Genomic DNA, 18854 nt, shown 5'->3' with positions numbered 1-18854 from the left:
AAATGGTGAGCTCTCAATACACAGGAGCTGTTGTTTTCATGTCCTTCATCAGGCTCTGTGCCTCCCTTCCCCTGCACCAACCCATTTTACAATCTTCTGCCAGAGTAATCTTCTTTAGCACAGTTCTAATTATGTCGCTGCCCTGTTTTTCACACTGCCTACAGAATAAAACCGAAATTTCTTGGAACTAACCTAATCCAGTTTTCCAGCTTCATCACCCATCACTTGTCTGGCTCCCTGGTCTCTCTCTGACCTCTGCCTCACATCCTGCGTCTTTGCTGATGCTGTTCCTTCTGCTGGAAGTGCCCTCTCCCCAGGACCGTACGGGAAATACAAGAATAGCAGTCACAGTTCTGCCTTAGAGCTGTTTACAATATAGACTGGGAAACAATATTACACAGAGATTCAGCAAGAACGCAAGACAAGGTGAAAAGAATGGTCAAGGAAAAACATGTCTTAGAAGTTCAGAAGTAGAAGCCATGACTGAAATGGCACTTTTTAAAGCATTTCATTTCATAGTTTATTAATGGTTACTATGTTATGCACAGACTCTATGTTATATGTATCAAAACGCAGAGCTCCATGGATTCTTTTTCAAAAATATAATTCATATCCCTCAGTTATTAAATGCTAAACTTAAAAGCAGGGGCAATATATACTTGTAATTAATTATTTTTAGAGAAGTTTTAGGTTTACAGCAAAATTGAGCAGAAAGTCCAGAGTTCCCACATGCCATCTCCACACACACGCAACTTCTTCCACTATCACATCCTGCAACAGTACGTTTGTTACAATTGATGAACCTACACTGACACATCTTTATCACCTGAAGTCCATATTTACATTATGGTTTGCTCTTGATTTAGTCAGAGAGGCTAAACATGAGTTTAGTCAAATGTATAATGACAGGTATTCACCATTATAGTATCATACAGTTGTTTCATTGCCTTAAAAACCCTCTGTGCTCTGTCTATTCATCCCTCCCCCCTCTGAACACTTGGCAACCACTGATCCTCTTATGTCTCCATAGTTTTGAGTTTCTGAGAATGTTGTATAGTTGAAATCATCAAGTATGAGGCCTTTTTAGATTGGTTTCTTTCAGTTAGTAATATGCAATTAAATTTTCTTCATGTCTTTTCAGGGTGCAATGTTTTTTAAATAAAATTTTAAAAATTTAAATGAAAGTCACATTTAATTACACAGAGTACTAATTTTTTACTTTAAAAAGTACGTTTAGGACTTCCCTGGTGCCGCAGTGGTTAAGAATCCGCCTGCCAATGCAGGGGACACGGGTTCAAGCCCTGGTCCAGGAAGATCCCACATGCCGCAGAGCAACTAAGCCTGTGCGTCACAACTGCTGAGCCTGTGCTCTAGAGCCCGTGAGCCACAACTACGCCTAGAGCCCATGCTCCACAACAAGAGAAGCCACTGCAATGAGAAGCCCGCGCACTGCATCGGACAGTAGCCCTGGTTCACTGCAACTAGAGAAAAGCCCGCGGGCAGCAACGAAGACCCAACGCAGCCATAAATAAATAAATAAATAAATAAAAATTTAAAAAAAGAAGACCCAAAACATACACATAATTTTAAAAAGTAAAAAAATAAAATGTATGTTTACCAGCAACCCTTGTGTTGGGGAACTTTCTGTGGGATAATTTGCCCACATAAAGTATCAGAATTGTCATCCCAGAAATGGTATGTTCCTAAAACCTCTGTCAATTTTAGGGACAAGCGGGATGGTTTAAAACACCGATTTTTTAAAAAATTCAGGTATTCAGTTTGCCTAAAAATAAAGTCTGTTGTGGAATAACTGCTGAATTTTTAAAAAGCCCATTGTGTAATCATTACTTTTTTCATTCACCTCCCAGATCTGATGGCACAGTCAGCCCACACCTTTCTCCTTTATCTTTCTCCTTTAGTGGTATCGCTACCACACACATGCCATGGTTTACTTTTCATGTTTTCCTAAACACTACTACTGAAACGCTCAATAGCCATCACCCTGTTCCTAGGATCCATTTATTACCTTGGGCTTTATAGGACTGTCATGATTTAAGAGAATGAGAGAGAAGGGAAAGGTATAGGTATTTCAGGAAAGGAAAAAAGAATGATCAAAAGCAGGGATGAAACAGTCACGTTCATGCCTGGATGCTGTGAGTGTATTTTATTCTGCAAATGTAAGATACTCTAGGTCAGGAGGTTAGACAATTCATCATACACACTACTTATCTAGTTAGTTAGATAGTTAACATTTACAGAGCATACTATGTGCTGGGCACGATTCTATAACACTTTTCTAATATTCTAACCTCATACAATTTGGGAGGTCCTCTTTGGAAAGCACACATACAAAGAAATTACAAATACAAAATTAGGTGACCCTAGAAAGGACCCATGTAAGTGAAGAGGCCTGAAAATTAAGCTTCACAGTAAACTCACCTACATTTCCCATGACGGAGACACTGAAGTGAAGAAGTAAGCTTCAGGCAGCCCAATTCTTCACCTCTCACAGGTACCCAAGACTGCTTCTTGTCCCATGATCTCCATTTCTCCCTAGAAGAGCTCGGTTATATTGCCATTAGAGCAAAGGGCAAAATGAAACAAGAAGCTTTCATGTTCTGCTTGCCACACATTTCTAGCCACCATTTATGCATTGATTTTATTCACTGCCTTATTCTAGGCAGATTTTCTAACATTCTTTTCATCTTTTCATCAAACCATAACATGAAATTTCTGTATTCCAGAAAGACGGATACGAATAAAGTATCCTTTTTGCCCCCTCTCCACACTTTCCCAGCGATTTATAAAATTATTAGTGTTCTCACGGAACAGTGTGTTCATTCACTTAATAGGCTTTTATGTGCCAGGCCGTACCAGGTACTCAGGATACTAAGATGCATCCAAAATAATTTCTTCCCTCAGGGAACTCACATTCCAGATTGGCAGAGAACTGATAAGTAAACAAATGATTGCAATAGTCCCTAACTGGCTGTAATAGGACTATGTACAACTGTTATGGGAACCTAGCTTTGAGAACCAGTAGCAACGTATAAAATAAATCTTAGAGGATAAATAGATACAACATGTGGACAAGGAAAGAAAGGGCTTTTAAGCCAGGGGCTCTTAACCAAGGGGTCCACGGTTCAAATTAAGGAGCTTGAAGAATTTGGATGAGAAAATGAGTACGTCTATTTTCACTAACCTCCAGTTTGAAATTTAGCATTTTTTTCCATGATAAATATAGGTCACAAACTGGAGTAGTATTAGCAATACTTGTAACTTGTCACCAATAGAAACAGATATATTCAACATAGATATATTCATATTGCAGTTGACTCAGATTCTTGAAACGTTATTTTACACATATTGCTACTTTGAAATTACAGTAGGAATTAGACTCACTGTGAGACCTTATTATTTATTGCATACTACATAACACAAATTTGTTTTCCTAACATTCTGATAGCTGTATAGGAATATACAATTATCTCTTTGTAGTAATACGTATGTCTATGTAATAATATGTATGTTTATGCATTTAAATATATTATTCTGAGAAGGGCTCCACATACTTCACCAGACTGTCTAAGAGATTCATTGTGAAAAAAGAATAAAAGTAAAGTTAAGAACCCCTGTTCCAGGCAAAGGGAACAGAAGACACAGTAAGTTTGGGACTTCCCTGGTGGCGCAGTGGTTAAGAATTCGCCTGCCAATGCCGGGGACACGGGTTCAAGCCCTATCCTGGGAAGATCCCACATGCCGTGGAGCAACTAAGCCCGTGCACTGCAACTACTGAGCCTGCACTCTAGAGCCCGTGAGCCACAACTACTGAAGCCCGTGCGCCTAGAGCCCAGGCTCCGCAACAAGAGAAGCCACCGCAATGAGAAGCCCATGCACCGCAACGAAGAGTAGCCCCCGCTCGCCACAACTAGAGAAAGCCCGCGCAGCAATGAAGACCCAACGCAGCCAAAAAAAACCAAAAAACAAAAAAAACACAGCAAGTTTAAAGATGAGGACTTGTTCAAGAATTCAGTCACCAGTGCTGCCTTTTCTTTCTCTTGACTCTGAATTCTTCCCACTCCTCTTTCTGCCACTCCCCTAGTTTGGGATACCTGCCCATTTGGCCCTCTTCCAATCTATTTTCCACACTTCCCAGTATCGGGAATCCATATTCCCAAAGCTGATATTGTGTCACTGCTATTCTGGTTGAAGGCGATCAGGAGAGCCCAGCCTGCTTGGCCTTGATATTGCCTCTGCAGGCAGAGGCAAGATCAAGGAGCCCTTGGGTTCCCTCGGACAGATCTGGAAACCCCTGGCCTAAAAGAGCAAGTGTGGCTTTCAACACCCTCCATGGAGCAATCAATACCTCTCCATCCTTATCTTCTATCATATGTCCCTGAGCTCTGTCCTCCAGCCTCACAGAAACACTTTTCACTTTTCATAAAGATCCTGCCCTCTATCACCTCCGGGGGTATACAAGCTATTTTTTTTGCTTGGGACTCTACTTCTCACCACTCCTTTTTCCTGGTTAACACCTACTTATCCGTTAGATGTCAGTTTAGAGGTCTCTTCCTCTGGGAAGTCCTTCTACTCCCCACAAGAATGGCCCAAATATCTCTCCTATGTGTTGCCTTAACAGCCTGTATTTACCTTCTTTTTTTTTTTTTTCTCCTTTATGTGGCATAAATATTTTGTTACACAAGGTACAAAAATACTTCCACGTTTTGGTTGCTTTCAAAGTTTGAAAAGAATGATGAGCCACAGCAGGGGTGGGGTGCAATGTGGAGAGGTACGCAAAACCGGCAGAGAAAGGATATATATATATACATTTTTTGGCTGCTTCGGGTCTTCGTTGCTGCACGTGGGCTTTCTCTGGTTGCAGCGAGCGGGGGCTACTCTTCGTTGCGGTGCGTGGGCTTCCTATTGCAGTGGCTTCTCTTGTTGCCGAGCCCGGGCTCTAGGCGGGGACTTCAGTAATTGCAGCACGCAGGCTTCAGTCGTTGTGGCACACGGACTTAGTTGCTCCGCGGCATGCGGGATCTTCCTGGACCAGGGATCAAACCCATGTCCCCCACATTGGCAGGGGGATTCTTAACCACTGGACCACCAGGGAAGTCCCGAGAAAGGATTTTCTTAACGGCTGTTGGCCCATCTGAGGAGGAGGAAGCAGAGGACCCCGATTTGAAATGACCAGGAAAACGCTCTGTCTTGGCTGGGAGGTCCTTCCTGTTGGGCGGAACTGGCTGCAGGGCTTGGTCCTCACTGAAGCAGGGTGGGTGCAGGGAGGGGTGTGGACAGAGGGGCTGGGAATGATGAACCATTCGTGGTCAGGACCTGTTGCTATGGTGACACAATGTGAGAACAAACGGTACACTCACATATACACAAGTTTAAGTGTCTTAATCCATGCCAGAAAACATGCAAAATTAAACGCGTCGTTTCTTTGAGATGGAGCTACGAAAGCAAATTTGGACTGGAGGTCAGGCCTCGCTCAGTCCCAGGGAGGCCTCTGAGCTGGGTCTGGGTGTCCCAGAGAGAAGGCCCCTGAATCCTGCCGTGAGCACCTTGAAGAGGGGTTTTGGGGCAGGACAGGGCTGAGGAAGAGGAGAGAAAGGAAACAGGAAACAGTGCACTGAGTCAGGCTTAAAATTCTCAGGCTTTGGAGGGAAGCAGCAGCTCTGCACGGGCTGCCTTGGGGCAGTGGAAGCTCAGGGCGGCTTCCTCCCCAGTGGGGCGGAGGCCTCGAGCTGTGGCGACAAGACTGAAGAACTAACAGAACTGACAAGACTTCCAACCTCGCTGGGTGGTATCAGAGGAAGGGTACCAGCGCACCTCTGGACATCAGTTTCTTCATCCTGAAAATGGGAGAGCGCCACCTGACCTGCATCCACTGAGCATGTAGGGCAGCGGCGGCAGCGGTAGTGGCAGCGGGGTGGGTGAGCGCAGCAGGTGAGGTGGCTGGGGTCAGCTCTGCGGTGTACAGAGGGTAGGGGGCCCAGGACTCTGGGTATGCGGGGCCCAGAGGGGCCCCCATCAGCTCTGAGTGTGCTCCTAGGGAGGGGTGAGCGTTGGTGGGATTTGGCGTAGCCGTCAGCTTGTTCTTGGCCGGCTTGGTGTTGGCATTGGCACACTCTAGCCTCAGGGTCTGCGGGTTCTCAGGATCAAAGCGAATACCGTTCAATGCCTTCTGGGCGGCTTCTGCTCCTGCCCGGTTGTCAAAGATCGCAAAACCAGCAGGCTGCCTCGATGTGACCTTGATGGGGACCCTTCATACCCCTTGAACGGCCTGAAGAGCAGGTAGAGATCTTCGGGTTGAATGGCCACAGGGAGGCCACTGGCGAACAGGGTCCGGAGCTCCTCCTCCGTGCGAGCCGTGCGGGCGCTGCGCGCGCAGTCCGGCCTCAGGTTGCTCGCGGGGCTGGGGCTGGGGTGGTGGCGGTGGGCGGGGCAGCCAGCGGGTCCGGCTGGAGTCGCATCAGGCTTCGCGGGGGCGGGAGACGGGGAGGGGGTGCGGCGGACGTGGCACTGGGAACCCCGGCCGAGCCGTGGTGGCCGCCGCCTCCGCCTTTTCCCTGCGACCGGCGAGTCTTGTCTTCCTTTTATCACGGAATGGTAATAGACTTTTTACTGGTCTGCGCTCTTTTCTCTGGTCGGCACTGAGCCTTTAATTCCCCACATAGGGCCGGACAGTAGTGGGCGTTGGGTGGCTACTTACTGGTTAGATGGATAAATGAATGAAGCCAGAATTGTCACCTAGAGCTATAGCAGAAAAAGGCTTGGAAACCGAGGTAAGTGGTTTGAACTATATCCCCTAGACCAGGATTTTCCAGACTGTAGCTTATGACCTATTAGTGGATTGTGAGATCAATTTAGTGGTTTGCAATAATTTTTTTATGTGAAATACAATTTTATAGAACAGAAGAAGAGAATAGAATAGAATAGATCAGAGTGCATCACAAGAAGCAAGGGTAAGTTTGTTTCATAAAACTTTTACTTCAGTTATGCATATCATGCATACATATGCACATCCTGAACTAGTATGTGTGCCTTGAGTTGTGATTATTTCTTCCAATAGATTAAGTCAAGAAGGTTCTAAAGCTCCTGCTGTAACCACAGGGGAGCCGTTTTGAAGGGTTTCAATTAAGGATGTGATATGATCAGATCTGTGGTTTGGGAAACTTCCTCAGACCATGGCATGAACGGTATTTTGACCAGCGATGGTGGCAATGGGAGCATCTGAAAAGCTACTACAGTCAACTGAGAAATGACAAGAAAGATAATGGCGTGGGATGGAAAGGAGGGGGTGGGAAGGAGAAATAGTGACTGACTGGAAGAGGGTGCTTGTGAGGGGGGTTAAGGTTTAAGATCTAGTACCATGGGCTTGATCTGGAATGTCATAATTCAGGTAATGGGAACATCACAGCCAATGTCAATTCAGTAGGAGGAAAATCAATTATACTAACTTTTGAATTGAATTGACTGATCCATTTAGCCAGAATAATTAGCCCACATTGATATGAATTGCTCTGGATGCTAAATATAGTAGTGACTAATGGGCTAGATTGTCCCAAGTATAAATTACCCGTAACTAGTGTTTGAATCTGGTTGCTTAAACATTTAAGCTACTTTTATTATGCTATCACTACAGTGTATGAAATTATCCATGTTTTTGAGTGGGGAAATCAACCTACACAGCCCATTGCTTATGAATTATCTATAGTTTACTCACCTACCTCAAATCCTTTTCTGGAACAAGACAAATATGAGGAAAAAATCCAGTAATACATAATTCATATAATTTAATAAGCATTGCATATGAGAATAAATATTTTTGTTTCTCTATATAATAATTATGTCTTCTCTCGCAAAGTCCTCATTCACCTGGAAGAATTATATAATGTTCTCAATTTACTACGGATGGGCAATGCTTAACCTGGGTGGTATGTGGATCACCATATCTTAGTTGTAGGACAGGACCGCCTCCAAGTAATCTGAATGTAAATCAGGTATGGGTGTTGTCCTGAATAGTTATTTAGGAGCAGAGGAGTAATGGTGGACGAAGGTGCAGCCAAGGAATGAGACAAAATAAAATGTATTAGTTTTTATGCATTAGATTAGTAAGCTAATGATAAAATAATGATTAAAGGCTCACATTAGAGTGGCAACTTTTAAATTTTGACCCTTATCATTTAATATTTAGTCTTATGTGTTAAACTAGATGTTGAATTCCTAAAGGATGTTGTGGGCCCCGCATAGCACTTAGCAGTGCCCTGAGCCATGCTTACTGACTGAATGATATATTTATTAAAAATTACAATGTTGCCCATCAACAGACAATTGGCTTGAGGAGATGTGATATATAATGGAATATTACTCAGCCATAAAAAGAATGAAATATTGCCATTTGCAGCAACATGGATAGACTTAGAGAATATTATGCTTAGTGAAATAAGTCAGAGAAAGATAAATATGATATCACTTATATGTGGAATCTAAAAAATAATACAAATGAATCTATAAACAGAACAGAAACAGATTCACAGACATAGAAAACAAATTTATGGTTACCAAAGTGGGGGAGGAGGGACAAATTAGGAGTATGGAATTAACAGATACAAACTACTATACATAAAACAGATAAGCAACAAGGATTTACTGTATAGCACAGGGATTTATGCCCAATATCTTGAAATAACCTATAATGGAATATAATCTGCAAAAAAAAAATCTGAATCACTATACTGTAAACCTGAAACTAATACGATATTGTAAATCAACTATACTTCAATAAAAATAAAATATTTTCAAGCTCTTAAAAAAATTCCAGTGTTAACTTCCAATTACCACTAAATTCTTTTTATAGCTAAAATGAATTACTTGAATTAAAGCCATCTGCTTAAAGGTACAACTCTAAAGTTAGGTGACTTTAAAAAAAAGCATAATGAAATATAAATTATGTTGTTCCTCAAAGTTGAAACTCCAGAAGGCTACACACTTGTTGAACAATAATGTAATTACTCAAAATGAAACAGGAGGGAAGGAGGCAAGGCACAACCTTTGAAAGAATGACATAGCCTGAGGACATGACATAAACTGATTAGAACCAGATAGGTCCAAAATGGTGGACAAGTCGACTTCCACTAGACCTTGAGCCTCAGTATACGCCCACATCAGCAAGCTAAATGACACACCCACAGGCGCCATGACAGTTCCATAAGGATCAAAAAGTGGGCAGTGGCCCAATTCCTAGAAATCCCCTCCCCTTCCTAAAATAGCTGGAGTACTCCTCCCACTCTTTAGCCTATGAAATTACCCACTCCTATAAAAACTGACAACGCCATATCCTGGGGCCTTTCTCTCCTTCTGAGATGGCCCACACTCTGTGGAGTGTGTTTCTCTCTAAATAAATTCACTTCTTACCTAACACTTTGTCTCTCACTGAATTCTTTTTGCAATGAGACATCAAGAACCTGACCTTCATTAAGTCCTGAGACCAGGGTGTGATCTCAGTTGGAAGACTGTGGGTTTTAGCTCGGGTTCGAGTCCCAGCTGTGTGGGTTCAAGTCCCAGTCTAAGATGCATGGTTTCAAAAGCATCAGCAAGCTCTTTTGCAATTGCCTTTAAAGCCAATTTAAGAAACATACAAGAAGAACAATTCACTTTATAAATACGGCTAATTTCTGTTACCCCTCCCACTGGAAAAAAATACATATTTGGATTATTCACTTTATTCATCATATTTGGCTTTAGATAGCTCTTGGTTGTGTTTTTAAAAAATGTCCTTGAAGAATAAATTTGTAGCCATTAAATGTACTGAAATAAACATGACATAGGATCATTGTAATATACTAAATCTCCATATTAAGAAATTTTTTTAATTTTATTGAAGTATAGTTGATTTACAATGTTTGTTAATTTCTGCTGTACAGCAAAGTGACTCAGTTATACATATATATATATTCTTTTCCATCATGGTTTATCACAGGATATTGAATATGGTTCCCTGGGCTATACAGTAGGACCATGTTGTTTATCCATCCTATATATAATAGTTTGCATCTGCTAATCCCAAACTCCCAATCCTTCCCTCCCCCACCCTCCCTTCCCCTTGGCAACCACAAGTTTGTTTTCTATGTCTTTGAGTCTGTTTCTGTTTCATAGATAGGTTCACTTGTGTCGTATTTTAGATTTCAAATATAAGTAATATCATATGGTATTTGTCTTTCTCTTTCTGACTTACTTTGCTTAGTATTATAATCTCTAGGTCCATCCATGTTGCTGCAAATGGCATGATTTCATTCTTTTTCATGGCTGAGTAATATTCCATTGTATATGTATATCATACCTTCTTTATCCATTCATCTGTCAATGGACTTTTTTTTTTAAACATCTTTATTGGAGTATAATTGCTTTACAATGGTGTGTTAGTTTCTGCTGTATAACAAAGTGAATCAGCTATACATATACATACATCCCCATATCTCCTCCCTCTTGCATCTCCCTCCCACCCTCCCTATCCCACCCCTCTAGGTGGACACAAAGCACAGAGCTGATCTCCCTGTGCTATGCAGCTGCTTCCCACTAGCTATCTATTTTACATTTGGTAGTGTATATATGTCCATGCCACTCTCTCACTTCGTCCCAGCTTACCCTTCCCCCTCCCCGTGTCCTCAAGTCCATTCTCTATGTCTGCGTCTTTATTCCTGTCCTGCCCCTAGGTTCTTCAGAACCATTATTATTATTATTATTTTTAGATTCCATATATATGTGTTAGCATATGGTATTTGTTTTTCTCTTGCTGACTTACTTCACTCTATATGATAGTCTCTAGGTCCATCTACCTCATTACAAATAACTCAATTTCGTTTCTTTTTATGGCTGAGTAATATTCCATTGTATATATGTGCCACAGCTTCTGTACCCATTCATCTGTCGATGGACACTTAGGTTGCTTCCATGTCTTGGCTATTGTAAATAGTGCTGCTGTGAACATAGGAGTGCATGTATGTTTTCGAATTATAGTTTTGTCTGGGTATATACCCAGGAGTGGAATTGTTGGATCATATGGCAACTGTATTTTTAGTTTTTTGAGGAACCTCCATACTGTTTTCCACAGTGGCTGTACCAATTTACATTCCCACCAACAGTGTAAGAGGGTTCCCTTTTCTCCACACCCTCTCCAGCATTTATTATTTGTAGATTTTTTAGTGACGGCCATTCTGACTGGTGTGAGGTGATACCTCATTGTAGTTTTAATTTGCATTTCTCTAATAATTAGCAATGATGAGCATCTTTTCATGTGCATAATTGGCCATCTGTATGTCTTCTTTGGAGAAATGGCTATTTAGGTCTTCTGCCCATCTTTCAATTAGGTTGTTTTATTCTTATTGAATTGTACGTGCTGTTTGTATATTTTGGAAATTAAGCCCTTATAGGTCTCATCATCTGCAAATATTTTCTCCCAGTCCGTAGGTTGTCTTTTCATTTTGTTTATGGTTGTCTTTGCTGTGCAAAAGCTTATAAGCTTGATTAGGTCCCATTTGTTTATTTTGGTTTTTATTTCTATTGCCTTGGGAGACTGACCTAAGAAAACATTTGTATGATTTATGTCAGAGAATGTTTTGCCTATGTTCTCTTCTAGGAGTTTTATGGTGTCTTGTCTTATATTTAAGTCTTTAAGCCATTATGAGTTTATTTTTGTGTATGGTGTGAGGGTGTGTTCTAACTTCATTGATTTACATGTGGCTGTCCAACTTTCCCAACACCACTTGCTGAAGAGATTGTCTTTTCTCCATTGTATATTCTTGCCTCCTTTGTCAAAGATTAGTTGTCCATAGGTGTGTGGGTTTATTTCTGGGCAATCTATTCTGTTACATTGATCTGTATGTCTGTTTTTGTGCCACATATTGAGAAATCTTAAACCGTGTATACAGGCTGAAACTGTGTAGTGAGGATTGTCTATAATTAACCCATGGACCACTCTCTCTAGGCATTCTTTTCTTTTTTAAATTAATTAATTTATTTATTTATTTTTGGCTGCTTTGGGTGTTCGTTGCTGCACGCGGGCCCTCTCTAGTTGCAGCGAGCAGGGGCTACTCCTCGTTGCGGTGTGTGGGCCTCCCATTGCAGTGGCTTCTCTTGATGCAGAGCACGGGCTGTAGGCGCACAGGCTTCAGTAGTTGTGGCATGCGGGCTCAGTACTTGTGGCTCGTGGCTCTAGAGCGCAGGCGTGGTAGTTGTGGTGCACGGGCCTAGTTGCTCCGCGGCATGTGGGATCCTCCTGGACCAGGGCCCGAACCCATGTCCCCTGCATTGGCAGGCGGACTCCCAACCATTGCACCACCAGGGAAGCCCTCTCTAGGCATTCTTAAGTTTGCTCAAGCATTAATACTAATAATACACCAATAAAAGGGAGAATTTTTACTGTGCATCTCCTAGGACCCAAAGTTGGTTAATGACAACTATATTTGTAATATTAGCATCACCAGATGCCACAGTGGTCTGATTAAATGTAGATAGGAGAACAACTATATTTTGTGACTATAAGCAAACATCTAGGTACACTGCAACATGTCTCCTAAGTACAAGAATAATCTCCTACATAACCACAGTATAATTACCACACTCAGAAAATCCAGCATTGATACAATACCATCATCTAACATAAATCCATATTCAAATATCCCCAATTGTCCATAGGCCACATGTTTTGAATCCAAAATTGAGAATCCCTCCCAGAAAGAAGTTCTCTACCACTAGGATTATATCTTTCACCTTCTTATCTGCCATATTCCTTGCACCACAGAAAGAAAACTCTTGGTTTGCTCTCATCTCTGCTGAATTTCAGGTCAGCTATTCTTTGTGTAATGTTTCCAAGCCAGCTATCCATTTGTATCTACTTTTGAGACATTTAATATGTATTTGGGTAATTCCTGGGTTAAAGTCCACTTCTCCCACAAGACTGTTTCACAAGGATAGTGATTGTTTCCCCCAGCCCCAAATGTGTTTCCAAGTGCAAGTGCTTGGTGCATAATAGGTTTTCAAGAAATACTTTTGGAATGAATAAATATATAAAGTGCTTAAGTTGGCAGAATGCCTGTATTGTCTTTATATCTCTCTGCATCCCATAGAGTGGGCCCTCAATGGGAGTTTAATAGACCTTTGTAAAGTGAAAATATTCAGTACCATAGCTGGAAGTATGCTTTGACTATTTCTTTTGCACTTTCCTTTGACATTTAATAACATTTAAAGAGCAGAAGAGGTATACAGGGAATGCTGAATTTGATCTCCAATTCAGTACACCAAGATGTAAGAATTTATTAACTATGGGGAGAATCATTGCTGTGACAATGGAAAAATTAATTTTTCATAATTTTGATATATTAAACTATCATTATGCAGTTACTAAGTGTCAAACACTGTGCTAACTACTTCACATGCACTGAAAATTTTTATTATTATATTTTTAAAGATAAGTTTTACTGAGGTATACTTGACATGCAGTAAAATTCATACCTTTTGGTGTACAGTTCCATGAATTTTGACAAATGCTTTAGTCATGTAACTAACTACCATTACAATCATGATATAGAATATGAATATTTCCATCACCCCCCAAATCCTCTCATGTTCCCTATTAACACACGTCATTTACTCTTCCTACTTTAGTATATTTTTCTCATTTTTTTTTTTTTTTTTTTTTAGAAATTCACGTTCTTTTATTTATTTATTTATTTCTGGCTGTGTTGGGTCTTCGTTTCTGTGCTAGGGCTTTCTCTAGTTGCGGCAAGTGGGGGCCACTCTTCATCGCGGTGCGCGGGCCTCTCACCATCGCGGCCTCTCTTGTTGCGGAGCACAGGCTCCAGACGCGCAGGCTCAGTAGCTGTGGCTCACAGGCCCAGTTGCTCCGTGGCATGTGGGATCTTCCCAGACCAGGGCTCGAACCCGTGTCCCCTGCATTAGCAGGCAGATTCTCAACCACTGCGCCACCAGGGAAGCCCCTCTCATTTTTAAAAATAAATTTGTTTATTTTATCTATTTATTTATTGGCTGAGTTGGGTCTTTGTTGCTGCGCGGGCTCTCTCTAGTTGCAGCGAGCAGGTGCTACTCTTCGTTGTAGTGTGTGGGCTTCTCATTGCGGTGGCTTCTCTTGTTGCGGAGAATGGGCTCTAGGCGTGCGGGCTTCAGTAGTTGTGTCACGTGGGCTCAGTAGTTGTGGCACACGGGCTTAGTTGCTCTGCGGCATGTGGGATCGTCCCAGACCAGGGCTCGAACCCCTGTCCCCTGCATTGGCAGGCAGATTCTTAACCACTGCACCACCATGGAAGCCCCTTTCCCATTTTTTTTGGAGAAGAAAAACTGAGGCTAAGAGCAGTTGAGTAATTTATTCAGAGTTACATAATTAGTAAGTGGCAGAGCTTGGACTCCAGCCAAGGTCTGTCTGACTCTAAATCCCAAGATTTAAGTACACCACCCTAACGTTACTACTTTGTGGTATTCCATTTGCTCAGCATTGTATTTCCCATTTGTTACACAATGGCCATAGAGCTGTAACAACAAGAGGAAATTAAAATGAACCTTTCAAAAATACTAAGAATAGGGTAAATGAATTACAAGATAAATTTTATGTCGGACTTCCCTGGTTGTGCAGTGGTTAAGAATCTGCCTGCCAATGCAGGAGACACGGGTTCGAACCCTGGTCCGGGAAGATCCCACATGCCGCGGAGCAACTAAGCCCGTGCGCCTCAACTACTGAGCCTGCGCTCTAGAGCCCACGAGTCACAACTACTGAAGCCCATGTGCCTAGAGCCCGTGCTCCCCAACAAGAGAAGCCACTGCAATAAGAAGCCCACACACCGCAACGAAGAGTAGCCCCCGCTCACAGCAACTAGAAAAAGCCCACACGCAGCAACGAAGACCCAATTCAGCCAAAAATAAATAAAATAAGTAAAATAAATAAATTAAAAAAAATTTTTATGTCTAACTAGAGGTATATACTCTATTGCATAAGATTAAAAGCAAGTAAATTTTTGGTTCATTGATATGGTAGTAAATATTTTAGTAGTTGTGAGTTTTAACTTTACTTCACAACTGAGGACTCCATTAGCCACTTGAATCTAGGGATATCCTAGGATTAAATTTGGGGGTTCGTCGCTGCCTGACACGTCAGACCCAGACAGTTCCTGTCCTCAGGTAGCTTACCACTGAATCTCACAGATAAAACGATTACCTGCATTATGGTTTTATTTAGAGTTCTAACATGATGCATCTTAGCCTAAATCAGTTACAGAGTGTTTTGCTGAATTAGATAAATTAAAAATCTACTTAAAAATAATTTTAATAGATGGAACAGGGAATCCTCAAAGTAGCCTTAATATAATAAACATTTTGTATTTGTAGTATATTAGAAAGACAGTGTTCAATTTAACTACTAAATTTGGGGGTGGTTTGTTATGCAGCAAGAGACAATAGAAAACTGATACAGGTACTAGAGTATTGGTCTGTTCAAGTAGGAAGATCAAGTCACATTTTTGAAGTCTCCAAATTACAAATTAGCTGCATTTTGTAAGTCAGTTGTTTAAAATTTAGAATATATTGTCTCATAGAAACAGATGCATTTTCTTACCAAGTAGTTTGGACATAATTGAATCTTTATGTGGTAGTTCAGGATTTTTCCATTGCCTACGTTCATTGTACATCTCTGAGGTTAAGATACAACAGGTGCTCACAACTGAGTTGGCTGTTTATTGACCTTGTGCCAGGTCACTGCTTTTTTTAAGCAAATGTTTTTAGACAAAAAACTAGTGGCTTAAAACTGCACTATTTATTTGGCTCATGAATCTGCTGGGCAGTTCTGGTCTGGGACAGGCTTTGCTGATCTCCAATGGGCTCTTTCATGTGTCAGGGATCAGTTGGTGGCTTGACTGGGCACTGGCTTGTCCCAGATAATCTCACTCATATTTCTGATGGTTCGCCCTCTGTTGGTTGGGGGTAATAGGCGTGACTTAGCCACACATCTCTCATAATCCTGTAGGCTAGTTTAGGTATGTTCATATAGCAGCAAGATTCCAAGAGAAGCAAGGAACTAAGCCCCAAAGTGCAAGTTCTTTTCAAGTACTGCTTGCATCACACGTGCTAATGTTTCATTTGCCAAAATAAGTCACATAACTCACCTAGATTCAAGGAGTGAGTAAATGGATTCTACTTCTTTATGGGAAGAGTGGAGAATTATGGGCATTTTTACAGTTTACCTCAATGTCAACTTAAATTCAGATAGAAAATATAACAGAAGGCTAAAGAAAGAAAAAAATCAGTGTAGGTTAGAGAGAGTTGGCCTCTTGACCTCATTCTCTGTTGGAGAATGAGAGGAGATGTTAAATGCACCTGAGACTGCTGGATAGAGGGAGAAGAGTGCAAAGGGCATTATAAGATAGAGGACCCAGCCTCTATCTGTCTATTAAATCTTGAAGATAGGCATCACATGACCTTGCCAAAGGGATGCACTCTGCCCCAGACAACCTCCTACCTCTTTAACTGCATTGTCTGGCCTCTGTCATGTGTAGGCTCCCCCTTACCTGCAAAGCACCTAAATGTCAGTGTTACTCAGGGTTTTGTCCTTGCTCCTCCTTTATCCTTATTCTACACATTTGCCCTAGGTAATTTCATCTGATTTCATGGCATCAGCTTCCACCTATTCAGTGATGAAGTCCAAATCTACGTATGTAGCCCTGACCTGTGGCCTCCATAACCATATGTTTCAATGAATTCTTAGACATCTGTGCCTATATAGCCTCCAAGCACTTCAGCCTCAATATGTTCAAAACCAAATTTATTTTCATGCCCAGAGACCCTGATCTTTCTCCTGCGTTCCTGTTTTTAGTTAATGGTTTCACCTTCATCCATTTACCTAAGCTAGAAATCTAACCTCACTGTCATTCTTGATTACTTCTTCTTTATTTACTACAATTCCTGGTGATTCCATCTCCTACCTGATTTTGCATTCATCCCCTTCAGTCCATTTCCACCCCATCGCCTTGGTGTGGACTCTCATCACCTCTCCCCTGACCTCTTGCAGCAACCTCTTAACTGGTCTTCCTCGAATATTTTCACCTTTCTAGTTTTTCCCTACTCCATTCCATTCAGGGTACACATTGTAAGACCCAAGTTTGTTCATGTCACTCTATTTAAAAATGTAAGCTGGGTCCCTATTGCCTACAAAGCTAAGTCCCAATTACTTAAAAGCATGGCTCACCAAGTGCTTAGCAGTCTGGCCCCACCTGATCGTACCAGCATCATCTCCTGCCATCCTGCCCCACCCCATCCCCTTTTATCCAACCTCACTGAACTTCTCACTGTTCCCCACCAACACATGCCCTTGCACAATGCTGGGCTTTGGCCCATGTTGCTTACCCTTTCTGGATTGCCAGCCCTCTCTTCTCCATCTGATAAATTCTTGTTCATGAGCCCAGCTCATCAACCTGTCACCTCCCTGCTGATGACTTCCCTGAGCCATCCAGAGTTACTCACTTCTTCTGTGTTCCCATAGCCTTTTGCCCTTTCCTTCGGCAGTGACCATCTTGTGTGCTTTTGGCTGCCTAGATTCTTTTGAGTATCGGTCTTATGTTTGGCAAATTTTTAGCCACATGAATTCCATCTCTCTGAAGTAGAACCCAGAAAACTCAAATTTCCCTTGCAGCTAAGAAGCCATTAAAGGATCTGAGCTCCCTTAATCAGATGAACCTGAACGGAACTTTTTTTTTTACAAGTGAGCATTAGTGTGTAAGGGGGCAAGGTGTGGGGCTGATCTTCGGTCAAGAGTGATCAGAACAAGTCTTTGATTCTTGGGATGGCAGTAGCAGAGCTGCCTGTGTGTAGCCCCTACTGCGGAGAGGTGATAAGTGTGGTGTTTGCTAGACCAGCTCTCAGGAGTGGCTGGGCATGTTTGGGCTTCAGAGTCTGGCTCTCCAGCTTTGTGGGATAGTCTGTGAGCCATCTCACATGCCATGATAAGTTAATTTATTGCTTAAACAAGCCTAAGTTTGTCTGTTTTTGCAATGACTGGAAAACAGTGAAACACTTTGGTTAGAACATATCAAGTTTTATGGTACAAGTTGTATTTTATCAAGTTGTATTTAAGTGTTTATTTCCCTCACTAGATTAATCACAAGTACTGTATCTTAGGCCTCCTATACGTAGTTCTAATTTCTTATATCATTCAAATAAAAAATCTATATTGGGTGCCAACTCTGTGCCATGCACCGTGCTAGTCATTGGGGATATAATAGTAAAAAAGACCCATGTGACCTTTGCTCTTACAAAGTACACAGTCTACAAGATCTGTGCCTGAAACATTCTAGGTATCCAGTTATTTTAAATACCAATTCATTTGGTTAATTATTTCAATGAATGGATATTTACATTTTGAAAATGTAAAAATAAATGAGAAATGTTCTTACGTTTCTCTCAGGCTAATAGGAGACACATACGTAAACAAATAATGTCCGTGCAATATGGACAGTGTGATAACTGAAATATGTTCCAGATTCCCTGATGGTAGAAGGGAATAGCATGAAGAATCTGCTTGGAGGAGTCAGGAATGAAAGAATGAATTACTGAACTTGTAATATTTGAGCAACTGTGCTTGAGAAGATGTCCTCTTTTTTCCCTTTATCCCTTTTACTTCTCTTTTCCCTCTTTCCCGCTTCCCTTTTTCTTGTTGATCCCTTTGCCCTTTAAGATTCAACTCAAGGGGCTTCCCTAGTGGCACAGTGGTTAAGAATCCGCCTGCCAATGCAGGGGACACAGGTTCGAGCCCTGGTCAGGGAAGATCCGACACACCGCGGAGCAACTAAGCC

At 41.8% G+C, this 18854-nt stretch overlaps 1 protein-coding gene and 1 pseudogene across 2 annotated transcripts in view; one reads left to right on the top strand and one right to left on the bottom strand.

The window, feature by feature from the left end:
* Nucleotides 1–5: 5 nt before the first annotated feature.
* LOC309634770 (RNA-binding protein with multiple splicing 2 pseudogene) lies at nucleotides 6–17575 on the bottom strand (annotated as a pseudogene). The gene is made up of 3 exons (XR_014249609.1): nucleotides 17527–17575; nucleotides 5833–6596; nucleotides 6–2553 (listed from the first exon to the last, which is right to left on the bottom strand). The product of XR_014249609.1 is annotated as an RNA-binding protein with multiple splicing 2 pseudogene (transcript).
* Nucleotides 6497–18854, top strand: part of CRYBG1 (crystallin beta-gamma domain containing 1) — a 224955-nt gene continuing 212597 nt past the window's right edge. The window contains exon 1 of the mRNA XM_082404704.1: nucleotides 6497–6612. The gene's annotated coding sequence lies outside the window, so the exon portion shown is untranslated. The remainder of the gene's footprint in view (nucleotides 6613–18854) is intronic.

This window comes from Balaenoptera borealis (assembly GCF_965194805.1).
Source record: "Balaenoptera borealis genome assembly, chromosome: 9".
Classification (NCBI taxonomy): domain Eukaryota; kingdom Metazoa; phylum Chordata; class Mammalia; order Artiodactyla; family Balaenopteridae; genus Balaenoptera; species Balaenoptera borealis.
The sequence above is the reverse complement of the archived record's forward strand: the minus strand, read 5'-3'. Positions and strand labels throughout refer to the sequence as shown.